This window comes from Carassius carassius, chromosome 20, assembly GCF_963082965.1.
Source record: "Carassius carassius chromosome 20, fCarCar2.1, whole genome shotgun sequence".
Classification (NCBI taxonomy): Eukaryota; Metazoa; Chordata; class Actinopteri; order Cypriniformes; family Cyprinidae; genus Carassius; species Carassius carassius.
The window spans coordinates 19787101-19799781 of NC_081774.1; the positions used below are offsets into that span (position 1 = coordinate 19787101).

At 40.4% G+C, this 12681-nt stretch overlaps 1 protein-coding gene across 1 annotated transcript in view; it reads left to right on the forward strand.

The window, feature by feature from the left end:
• The window catches only part of dpydb (dihydropyrimidine dehydrogenase b), a 101305-nt gene that overhangs the window by 36054 nt on the left and 52570 nt on the right, over window positions 1–12681 (forward strand).

Genomic DNA, 12681 nt, shown 5'->3' on the forward strand with positions numbered 1-12681 from the left:
AACTACAGCAGTGGATGGAAGGGCTGCAGCGACTTCACTCTTAACTATATGCTCCACAACAACTTTCTGCACCTCAGCAGGATTGAGCTGAATGTGACTCATAGTACCTGATAACCGTTTTTCAGACCTTGGCAAGTCATCTTGATCAAGTGTTGGATCATTGAGAATGGGACGAGGACTCTGGACATTCCTCTTGGAGGCATTCTGCTCTTTAGTGGAATTTAACTCATCAAGCGCAGACTCATCTGCATCCACCTCATCTGGAATTAAGGAGCTTGAGATCTGAGAGAGTTCTTCTCGTAGCAGAGCATTGAAGGATTTTCCACTTTGCTTAGCAATGGTTCTCAGGGTGGATAAGTAAGAGGTTGTGGCACCAAAACTCTCCTCACAAGAGTAGACACTGCTCAGGGCTCTTATCTGGTAAGTTAAGCTTGGGTCGCCTTTATCTGTGTAGCTAAGGGGTAGCAAGGGACTTATTGATTCAATAGCTGATCCAGAGTTGTACTCTACAATGGAGTGGTCATGGTACTTGGACTCAGGATCGTTAATGGGAAGGACCCTTGCGATGGACCCATGACGTTTTAGAAGATCAAGGACCTCTTCATCCTCAAGAGTGTTAATTGGTCCACTTAATAGAAGGGCATTTGAAATTTTTATACTTTCCTTCTGTACTATTTCCATGTTCTCAGGGTCAATTTACTTGCCACACTAATAAACTGATTTGAATGTCTCTTTCGTCTATTTTTGCTTTTTGGATGTTAAGTAGGAGTAAAGCTATTAATTACACCTCCTGGCTGGCTCGCCACTAATTATGTAGCACACGTGTCAAATAATATTGAACTTGTTACTAATATTCACTATAGGCCAGTAGGTTCAACTATGGAGGTGTAATAACGACAACACTGGTTAAATAATAAAGTAAATCTTTGTATTTAAATGAATGATTGGAAGTAATGGTTGATATTAAAAAAAAAAATTGAAATAAATTAAATAAACAATTTGTGACAGTCTTTTGATCGATATCAAACCACAGTTATATGGATTAAATTCACAATCAATGAACAATTTCACTTGACTCGGTTTGTTCAATTAGTTGGATGTACCCTCTAGGCTATAAGAATATCCTAAATTACTACACCTTCAAAATCAATATCAAATACAACCCTATAAACCTTTACAAATGGTCACAATTGTAAATGTTGACAACTCACTGAATCACATTCAACAATAAACTCAACCGAATTGAACAAAATGCAAACAAACCGTTTACAGTAGACAGCAGTTCAATGAATCAGTTCAAAAGGTTGTTTGAAAAGTTCAGTTCAAGTTCGTTTAGAGGCTCAGATTCAAAAATTCGTTTCGAAAGATTCAATCCAAAAGATTCGATTCAAAAGATTCAGTTCGGAGAATCCAAAGTTCCTTAGAATCGTAAAATGATTCTTTAGTTTCAAAGAAAAATCTGTTGTGCAGAAAAATAAAATCCTCTGAGCAGTCTTTCAAAAACAAAGTTCAGTCCTGTTTAGGAAAAAACTATCAGGCAATCAGAACTTTCCTACCCGAATCCACAGGTGTTGATTTGAACTCAAATCTGATATCATTCAATGTTCATCTCACGGGGAAGGCTCGCCATCTTAGATCGTCGCGCCGAAATGAACGCAGTTCCAGCAGGACAAAAAAACCCGACCTGAATATGTAACAGGCAGTATTTAGTTCACAATACACATTAGGTTCACTGCTTTTAGGTTAACAACAGTAATTAGTAGCACTTGTTATCCTATTGAACATTTTGTGCTACACTTCAACCGTAATTAGACAGCTTAGATAACATTATATAACTTAAAGAAAGAAAACCACTCGTTCAATATGATCAACAACAAAATATGAACATTACGAACTCATATACACATACTCTTACCATTACATAACTTTTTGCTCGTTAACATCAGACCTTATCAGCATTTCATACCAACAAAGAAATACGTTTTCACTCTCTCTCAATTTAAACACATCTGTACACAATAAATTACATTTATGAAAGTTTACACATTTCAAAATGTGTACTCACCAAATCCAAAGAAAATAGATCATATAAATGTATCTTTTTCAATCCTCTCTGTCGATCTGAACTTTTACAAAAAGTTATGCTGCTGCTCGTCTCCCAGTAACGCAGAGAATGTAAAATGGCTTCCCCCATACAGAACTAACGTGGTGGGGCGGGACATCAACAATAAATCTCACGTAATTGGACAATCATTAAGATGTCAATCATCACACTGAAATGCGTTTCTTTTTGATTTTATCATTTTTCTTGCATTCTTTAATAATTTCTGGTTAGTTTTAACAACTCTGTTTAATTCCTTTTTATAATTAATTTGTTTAATTATAAAGGGTTACACTAGCTAATGTACTAAGGGAATCAGTCTCTCGAGACTGATCTCTGGAGTAAGAGGCCCCCGAAGGGGAGGCGAGCATCCCAGCTCCGCTACGCTCACGGGCGGAAATAACTGAGTAGTGCTCGCTGGAGGCCGCTGCACCCTGAAACTCCGGCAGGGTTGGCAGACCCACCTCCCGAGGGCACTGAGGTGAGACGGGCACCGTGTAATGAGGTGGACACCGCTCTACCCCAGTAGGGGCTGCCCTCTGTAGTCATGACTGTTTGTACGCGGAGGGGGCTGCTCCCGCCCAGCAGTCCCTCCAGTACATCTAACTTCATGAGTCAAATAACTGTCATTATATTCCTCAGAATTTAATGAAATCAAACAATCAGACAAGTAAATACGGTCTGGATTGTGATACAATACACATTGAAGTGATATATTGAACTTCTCGAAGTTAGATAACAGTCATTAGATTCCTCAGAATCTAACGCAATCCAAATTCCTCAGAATTTAGTGAAATCAAACAATCAGACAAGTAAACACGGTCTAGATTGTGATAAAGTACACATTGAAGTGATAGAACCAACTCCTGCTTATTAAATGGAGTTAAAATAACCAGACATGCGGTCGGGTATGGAAAAATTCACATCAAAACTGAAAATGATGTAATACATGCGTTGCCTCGACAGCGCGCGAATAGCTTAGTCACACAAACAATATTAATCCCCTCGGAGATTAAATAGCTGCTCACTAACGCTGCCCGTATAATGACACTGTTTGTTTTATACTGTGCTTATGCAACTTTGTTTGTGCAACTACACGCTCGCCGACGCCCTCCGTGTCAATCTCCTCGGAGAAAGAAAGGCAGAGCGTCAAGCCCGACGCTCGGGGGGAAGAGCCGAAGCTCGGGCTTCCAAACCCCGGAATCAGGCAGATCTGGTGGGAACGTAGGAGATAAGGATGTGCCCGTCTCCATACCTTCCAGCAGATCGATCTGCGAACCCAACGAATGCCGGAGCGGCTTCGCCTCGGCGAAAGCGGAACCGGCATCGCGAGGAACGCTTGCAAAGGCTCACTTCTCAAAGAGAGCCCTGCGGGATCGAAGCGTCCGCATTGGCATTCGTTCACAATGCGGGCAGTCGGCCCCCTCGAGAGCCGACTCAGCGTGCTTCGATCCCAGGCAAGCCACGCACATGTATCCCCACTCGTAATGTAGCGAGGGCAGGGAGGAACACACAATCTATAACGTGGCTTGGAATCGCCCTTCATATGTTAGGTCTTTGCTTTTGTTTTGGCATATTAAGCTGTTTTAGCGATCTTCTAATGGCTAAGGGACAGACAACAATAAATAGGACCAACAGGACAGACTTTGACATGCACACACAGAGCGCTTGCTGACAGATTCGAAGCTGAAGCCTGCTGCACGGCACGTGCTTTTATAGCTTCCTGGTCGCTACGTCACCCCGCCTACGTCACGCCTTTCCGATGGACTGATTGCACACGATATTCAGAGTCGGTCTCGTCAGGGACGTTCCCCAAAAGCGTTTCGACGCAGCTCGAGTTCCTGAAAAGGAACCACATTTCAAAATGGCAGCTTTGTTATTATTTAGTATTTAGTTTTTATGTCTGAGTATTTCTCCTAGTATTTGGTTTGTATGATTTGCCTTAATGATCAAAGAGTTACAGTATTACATATTTAATGTTCATTTCTTTTATATTTTTAGATCCAGTTTTAAATTAGATTTTAAATCCCAGATGTGGCTTCAGACATTTGTACCTCAGTGCATTTCTTTGTGTCGTTTTGTCAGCACACATTCACCCAGCTATTTTTTACCTCCTCATGATGTTTTTTTCTTTACTTAGCGTTTTGTTGTCCCAGTGTTGTTGCTCTCTAGCGGACCTGTCATCCATCCTAAACACTGTAATGTCTCTGAGCAGACAGTCGCTTCATCACCGACTTGAAGCTCAGAGATAGCAAGCCTATAAATGCCACTCACTCCCCGAAACCTTGCCCAATATATGAATTACTTATCCACTCCAATGGCCAGCAGAGGCGACAGAAGAGGGTTGCATTTCAGCATTAGAGAAGAGAAAAGCTGAGATAGTGAGAAATTCTCCCCCTGCAATCTTGGGTGGGCAGGCTGGTCTTGATTATATCACCACTGGCCAGCGGGATGAGCAGCTGACTGGCTACATTTACCACTGTGGGGACCCTTTGCTGGAGCACATGAAACATGGCGTTGTCTGTACTCAGGTCCCTATGCCTCAAGCAATGCAGTTTTAACAGTAAAATTAGTACAGTAGTACACAAATCATTTTCTCCCTCTCAGGTTGTTCTGATCCTGTATGCTGTTATTTTCTTTTATGAAATACAAAAAGTGCAGTTTTAAAGACTCAGGACCAGGGTTGTTAACGTTAACCAAACCTAAAACTATATATAAGTGAATTGAAATAAATATTAAAATTAAATTAAATATTTGATGAAGGATGTAAGCTTAAATAAATTTAACTCTAACGTAAATTTGAAACGTTGCTTTTGCAACTAAAATAAAAGGTTCTAGTATCAAAACGACAAAAAAAATTAAAATAGTATAGAAATTTAGATTTGATATGAAGCGAGTAAATCATAACAAAGCTTCTTTTCTGAAGCAGTGTGATGTTTTCACGTCACTGTTTCAGCATCATAACAATAAAATAATACATTTGCATTTCAGTGATGCATTCTGTATTCTCACTTCCATCCATCCAAAGTGGCTTTGTCTCATTTCTTGCCAGTGTCTTCCTGCTTGTATTTCACATAGCAATGTTAACTCCATCTTCTAATGGAGCTTGGCAATGAACAGTTGTATGAGAAGTTACTCTGGAGACTGCTACTGTATTCTGAGAGGAGGTCATTTCATTTAAGGAGAAAATCTCAGGAGTCCCTTAGAGTTGTTACACTCCACAACTCACGTGTGTGTGTATGAGACAGACAGGGAAAGGTGGGGTGAGGAGGGAAACAAACCGGATGGTGTGAGAATGTTTTTTTTTTTTTTGCTGAAAGTGATGAGGCCGGCAGTCTTCATGATCACTGGAGCGTCAGGCGAGGAGAGCTGACGGAGGAACCAGGGGATTGGTCCCAAAAAAAATGAAAGGGAAAATATACTCAACAATAACAGCCACAGCTAAAGCATCAACAGGGCCGTCAGGGTTACAAATTCCTCTGCTTGTCTCAGCCAGGAATCCAGAGGGACTGTCATTTCTTCCTCCATCAAAGACACGTCTTCATTTTTCAGCTTAGAGAAAATCTTGCAGTCACTAAGTGAACACTTATGTGTCCTCAGTGGCTCCAAAAAGTATTTGGATACTTAAAGATCCTGTAAAATCAAAAAGTTTTGTGATATTGAATATGTCATTACACTTGCTTACGTGACTGTTTTTTACTCACATGTGACTCAAATCGGATATTATTTCACATGCATAAACGCAAAATCAGCTTTCTTTCAAACGTGGTTTTAAATCAGATACACACAGATACTATAGTTACATCTAAATTTTTATTGGAATTCCAAGCCATCAAGATTACATTAAATTTACCAGTTCAGTCAAATTTTGCACTGCAAACATCAGTGACAGCTTTCATTTGTCCATATAAACTCAGTATAACTGTAAAATCAGATATTGGATTTGAGTTGTGTCTTAAGTGCAATGTAAACAGGTGATATACAAAAAATTTAATATGGCCAAAAGATCATATCTGTGCATTAAGCTTTGCAGTGTAAACGAATGCAGCTTCAGATTTGAAGACATGTAAGTGCTAGAGATGGAATAATTATGATGGAAAAAGACCAAAATACTGATTTCTTCTTTACGGATTTTTGTTCAATGAAAGTCTGAATAGAATGAGAATGTACGTCAACAAACAAAAGAAGCTGTACGAATGCCATTGCATTTGATAACAAAAACAATGGCATTTATTTGAAAGACAACAGCCACATTTTTCTTGCAAGGAAGGCATTTCACAAAGAAAAAGAAAATGTTTGTTGGGTTGTCGACTCGAACATGTTCAGAGTGGTTACTCTGCTAGGGCATCTGTATGACTGTGAAGCGTGACCATGTCATAAAGACACGGCCCTCTGACAATATATTGCTGTACACATCTATCGCTTTTGCTACTTACAACCCGAATTCCGGAAAAGTTGGGACGTTTTTTAAATTTTAATAAAATGAAAACTAAAGGAATTTCAAATCACATGAGCCAATATTTTATTCACAATAGAACATAGATAACGTAGCAAATGTTTAAACTGAGAAATTTTACACTTTTATCCACTTAATTAGCTCATTTAAAATTTAATGCCTGCTACAGGTCTCAAAAAAGTTGGCACGGGGGCAACAAATGGCTAAAAAAGCAAGCAGTTTTGAAAAGATTCAGCTGGGAGAACATCTAGTTAATTGATATCAGGTCTGTAACATGATTAGCTATAAAAGCTTTGTCTTAGAGAAGCAGAGTCTCTCAGAAGTAAAGATGGGCAGAGGCTCTCCAATCTGTGAAAGACTGCGTGAAAAAATTGTGGAAAACTTTAAAAACAATGTTCCTCAACGTCAAATTGCAAAGGCTTTGCAAATCTCATCATCTACAGTGCATAACATCATCAAAAGATTCAGAGAAATTGGAGAAATCTCTGTGCGTAAGGGACAAGGCCGGAGACCTTTATTGGATGCCCGTGGTCTTCGGGCTCTCAGACGACACTGCATCACTCATCGGCATGATTGTGTCAATGACATTACTAAATGGGCCCAGGAATACTTCCAGAAACCACTGTCGGTAAACACAATCCGCCGTGCCATCAGCAGATGCCAACTAAAGCTCTATCATGCAAAAAGGAAGTCATATGTGAACATGGTCCAGAAGCGCCGTCGTGTCCTGTGGGCCAAGGCTCATTTAAAATGGACTACTTTCAAAGTGGAATAGTGTTTTATGGTCAGACGAGTCCAAATTTGACATTCTTGTTGGAAATCACGGATGCCATGTCCTCCGGGCTAAAGAGGAGGGAGACCTTCCAGCATGTTATCAGCGTTCAGTTCAAAAGCCAGCATCTCTGATGGTATGGGGGTGCATAAGTGCATACGGTATGGGCAGCTTGCATGTTTTTGTAGGCTCTGTGAATGCTGAAAGGTATATAAAGGTTTTAGAGCAACATATGCTTCCCTCCAAACAACGTCTATTTCAGGGAAGGCCTTGTTTATTTCAGCAGGACAATGCAAAACCACATACTGCAGCTATAACAACAGCATGGCTTCGTCGTAGAAGAGTCCGGGTGCTAACCTGGCCTGCCTGCAGTCCAGATCTTTCACCTATAGAGAACATTTGGCGCATCATTAAATGAAATATACGTCAAAGACGACCACGAACTCTTTAGCAGCTGGAAATCTATATAAGGCAAGAATGGGACCAAATTCCAACAGCAAAACTCCAGCAACTCATAGCCTCAATGCCCAGACGTCTTCAAACTGTTTTGAAAAGAAAAGGAGATGCTACACCATGGTAAACATGCCCCGTCCCAACTATTTTGAGACCTGTAGCAGAAATCAAAATTGAAATGAGCTCATTTTGTGCATAAAATTGTAAACTTTCTCAGTTTAAACATTTGCTATGTTATCTATGTTCTATTGTGAATAAAATATTGGCTCATGTGATTTGAAAGTCTTTTAGTTTTCATTTTATTAAAATTTAAAAAACGTCCCAACTTTTCCGGAATTCGGGTTGTAGATAAATTCATGCAATCATGCAGCATGTATCAGAAGATCTGCGCTCTGGCACAGTTAGCGCTCACACTCACTGATCTATATATAACAGAACCACGCTCTTAGTCAAAAGTCTTAGGCACATTAGTATTTTCAACCCAAATAATTAATTTTGCCATTAATTTTAACAATAATCTAGTGAGATTTTTGAATGCACAAGTAGTCTGACAACAGCCGGTGCTCCACTTGGAGATCTGATATCACCATCATCAAATATGTCCGTGATTACATGAAGAAACAGATGAAACTGAGACAAACTAAATCCAGAAGAAATGTAGCAACGTCTTCAAGACATTTTAAGAAACCTGCCTCCAAAGCTACAGTACTGTGAGAAGTTTTAGGTTGTGTAAATGTGCTGTAAAGTAAGGATGCATTCAAAAATATTGTCATAAATGGATTTTATTTATCAATTTATAAATAAATCTAAAGTAATGCATTTAGGTAAAGGGGTGCAGAGCCATTGGTGATTTTGTAGGCAAACATTAATGCCTTGAATTTTATGCAAGCAGCTACTGGGAGCCAGTGCAAATTGATGAACAGAGGTGTGACATGCATTCTTTTCGGCTCATTAAAAAAAAAAGAAAATCTTGCAGCTGTATTTTGGATTAATTGTAGAGGTTTGATAGAAGACGCTGAAAGACCTGCCAAAAGAGCATTGCAATAGTCCAGCCTGGATAAAACAAGAGCTTGAACAAGGAGTTGTTATGCATGTTCTGAAAGAAAGGGCCTGATCTTCCTAATGTTGTATAAAGCGAATCTGCAGGACCAGGCAGTTTTAGCAATGGGGTCTAAGAAATTCAGCTTATCATCAATCACAATTCCAAGGTAACTGGGTGTTGAAATTTTGATAAAATAATGGGTTTGTTGAAACCACAAGCAGTTCTGTCTTAGCCAGGTTGAGTTGAAGGTGATGGTCAGTCATCCAACAAGAAATGTATGTTAGACATGCTGAGATGTAAGCAGCTATCGTCGGATCATCAGGATGGAATGAGAGGTAGAGTTGAGTATCATCAGCATAGCAGTGATATCAAAAGCCATGTTTCTGAATGACAGAACCTAGTGATCTCATGTAGACAGAGAAGAGAAGTGGTCCAAAAACTCCTTGAGGCACCCCACTAGACAGATGTTGCGACTTGGACACCTCACCTCTCCAAGATACCGTGAAGGACCTATCTGAGAGGTAAGATTTAAACCACTGGTTTGTTGTTCCTGAGATGCCATTTTCAATAGGATCAAGCAGACAAGTAGTAGGATGATTGGAAAGGATGAGGTTTGGCGGGGGCCTGTACAGGTGGGGCGGCTGCCCTGCGACTGGCTCCATGGCTCTGCTTTGCCGGAGGTTGTTTGACGTGCAGACTGAGGCACTGCCATCAGCGGCTGGGTAGAGACAGCAGCTGCACGCCAGGGCAAGATATGTTTGATGGCCTCTGTCTGCTTCTGTGTGGCAGAGAACTGCTGGGCTAAGTTCTCCACTGCGACGCTGAAGAGGCTAGTCTGAGGGTATTTAAGAACCGAGTCTCGTCGGTCTCCCTCATGTGGGCCAGACACAGCCAGAGATGGCATTCCTGGACCCCCATAGTTGACGTCGCATGGCCTAGAGACCATGCAGTGACCTTCGTTGCCTGTAGAGTGAAGTCAGTAGTGGTGCGAAGCTCTTTAAGAACTTCTAGGTCATGCCCATCCTTGTGCAGGTCCTTCAGTGCCTCAGAAATGAATCGTCAAGCCTCGAGGGATCGGGACACGGTGGAGGCTTCCACTCAAGCTCAAAACTCTCGGTGTCCGGGCAAGCATAGACACCATTTCCATATCCGAATCCGTATCCGGTATTGCTGGCCACTCAAAAGGTGGCAGCACTGCCAGATCATTATCTACAGAAAGGTCTGGCTCACGCTCCAATGCAGCGATCGACATCCAATCAGAAGGGGGAGCACTGAAGGATACTCCACTGGCTGCGAAGTGCCGGAGGAAGTAGACACCCATGGAGGTTGGTTTCTTCGGAGGGGAATTCCTCACAATGCCTGTAAGACCAGTCCGGCTACTGCAAGAAGTAGCGGCCCCCGTTTTTTGCGAGGGGGACCACTAGATCTAAGCAGAGCCACGGGAACCCTGTCCATTTGCAGGAAACGGAGCCTGGTCCGCAACTCCGTGATGGTCATTTTCCCACAGTGAGAGCATGACTAGTCCATAAACGTCGCCTCAGCATGCTTAACACCCAGATACATAAGGCAGCCAGATAACGACCACATCCAAAAACCCGTGCGTGGAAGGGCATCTTTAAAAAGATGTCCACACCTGAATGCTCTTTTAAAGATTGCTCTTTTAGTGTGCTGAAGTGCACAGGGGAGATGGCCACATGCAACACAAACAGGGATAATGCAGCCTGATGTGTGCAACTCACTCGAAACGGGAAGAACCACCGCCACTAAAGCGCCATACCACCAACACCCGAGCTTCTCAAGAGGGCGCTGAAACTTGTTGAGTCTTCACTCTGTAGCAGAGAAGTCAGGCACAGAACGATATAACTGCTCGGCTCTAAAGCAAAAAGCTGAGTATGCATTGCACCTGCTGTCTAGTTATACTCACGCTGCAATCAGTGGCAGCTGGATGCAATCATCCCATGCCAATGTGCATTGGCTCGTTTAGTTTACACTTGAAATGTATTGGTCTCTCTAAGCAAGAACTCAATTCTTCGGTCGTTAATACCAAAGTGACGTTGAGAATGACCGCCTGAAAGGGGACTACACACATCCAATAAAATTCATTGGATGTGTCTGAAAGCTGAAAAAAAAATCAGTCTGTGTAGGTTGAAAAACATCAAGAGAAGTCTGAATTCACTGTTTGTGCAACATTTTGTCTACTGCTGTCATCTGCTTGACTTTTGAATGCAGCACAGGGCTGCCTATGATCAGGTCCGGATTAAGAACACATAGGGCCCTGGGGCTATAGCAAACCCAAGGGCCCCCATAGTAGCCTATCATTTTCTACCACAGGAATAATAATAATTCTTATTATTTTAATCAAATTTCCAACACAGAGAGATACAGTGAGCATCTACCCAAAATTTTCCAGGCTACAACACATTAAAATAATAAATACATTATATAAAGTCAAAGCAAACAGGTTTTCAGAAGCAGCAACAACTGTTAAGAAAATCCAGCTCCCTTAAGGAGTTTACGTTAAATAGTTGTATTATTAGAAGGTCTTCTTTCTGGCCGTAGAAGAGGAGAATCACCAGGGTTGGACTGGCCCACACAGTCCCCCATAAATGTTTGCTGGTGTTAGGGCAATTGTAGCAAATACATTTTTATTAATAAATAATGGATGAAAACAAACAATATTTTGAATACTTAAAATGCATTTAACAATATTAATATTCCATTGTATTGCAGGCTCTTAAATATTCAAATCATCAAATCAAATCATCATCATATTTTTCTGCAATGAAAGTTTATTAGAACTATAAAATTTTCCTTTGTAGTTGCCCTAATGAAAAAAAAAGCAAATTCATGAATCCAGAGTTAACTAGTAAACCTTTATAAAATTGATGTATTGCCTTTATTTGACCCAGTATTTAATAGGCAATAAGTAACAATGGCATATTTCTACAATGTCAGTAACTGCATGTTAAGGTGTGGTGCTGTGGATTAAATTGCTTATTGTAGCTTTACAACAGAGACTTTTCTGTTCACATATAAGTGTCGTGTGTCAAATTCAAATGGGTAAGCACTGCTTTAATCAGGTAACTTAGTGCTGTTTCATCACTTGGCTTTTAGTCTTTGTTTCCCATGCGCTACAGTAGAGCCAAGGCTACACTTGTGTAAACGAGTACAAAGACATTTTTTTTCGCTCATATCTTTTGGACTGAAATAGCACTTACACTAAAATGTGGGTGCATGGTGGGATTTCAGCAATCAGCACACTGGGAAAAGCTCGGGTGCTCCCGTTAGCCAATCCATAGGTCTACTTTTCCTTTCCTCCACATCAAGCCCTGGGGCTTTAGTCCTGCCTAGCCCTTATATTAATCAGGCCCTGCCTATAATATCCCACAATGCTGCAAAAGTGGTTTGGTATCTTGTAAATGTATAAATGGAGTGAATGTATTTATAAATGTTTATAAATGTAGTTTTTTCCCTGTCCAGTTCTACTAGGAAATAATCATGTAAATAATAAATATTTGCTTGTTTAAGTCCAAAAGTCACTTGAAATCATTAAGTTTCTTTAAGAACTACCTTTATACAAAAAAAAATGCCTGTGGATTCAGTAGCCTTCGGATTAAAAAAAAAAAACACTGTTAGCTTTATTTTGAATTATCTTGATATGTTATCTTGAAATCACCCTAGTGAAAAATAAAAATCATTTGAAATAAATTTATTTAATGCTAAGTATATTACAAATACATTTACATATTTATGTACGTAATAAAAATACCCTGCAATTGTACTTTTTGTTTACTAAACTGGTCTACATAAATTCTGCTAAATTGGAGCAACTAATTTTGTACGTAATGCTCTTTAAT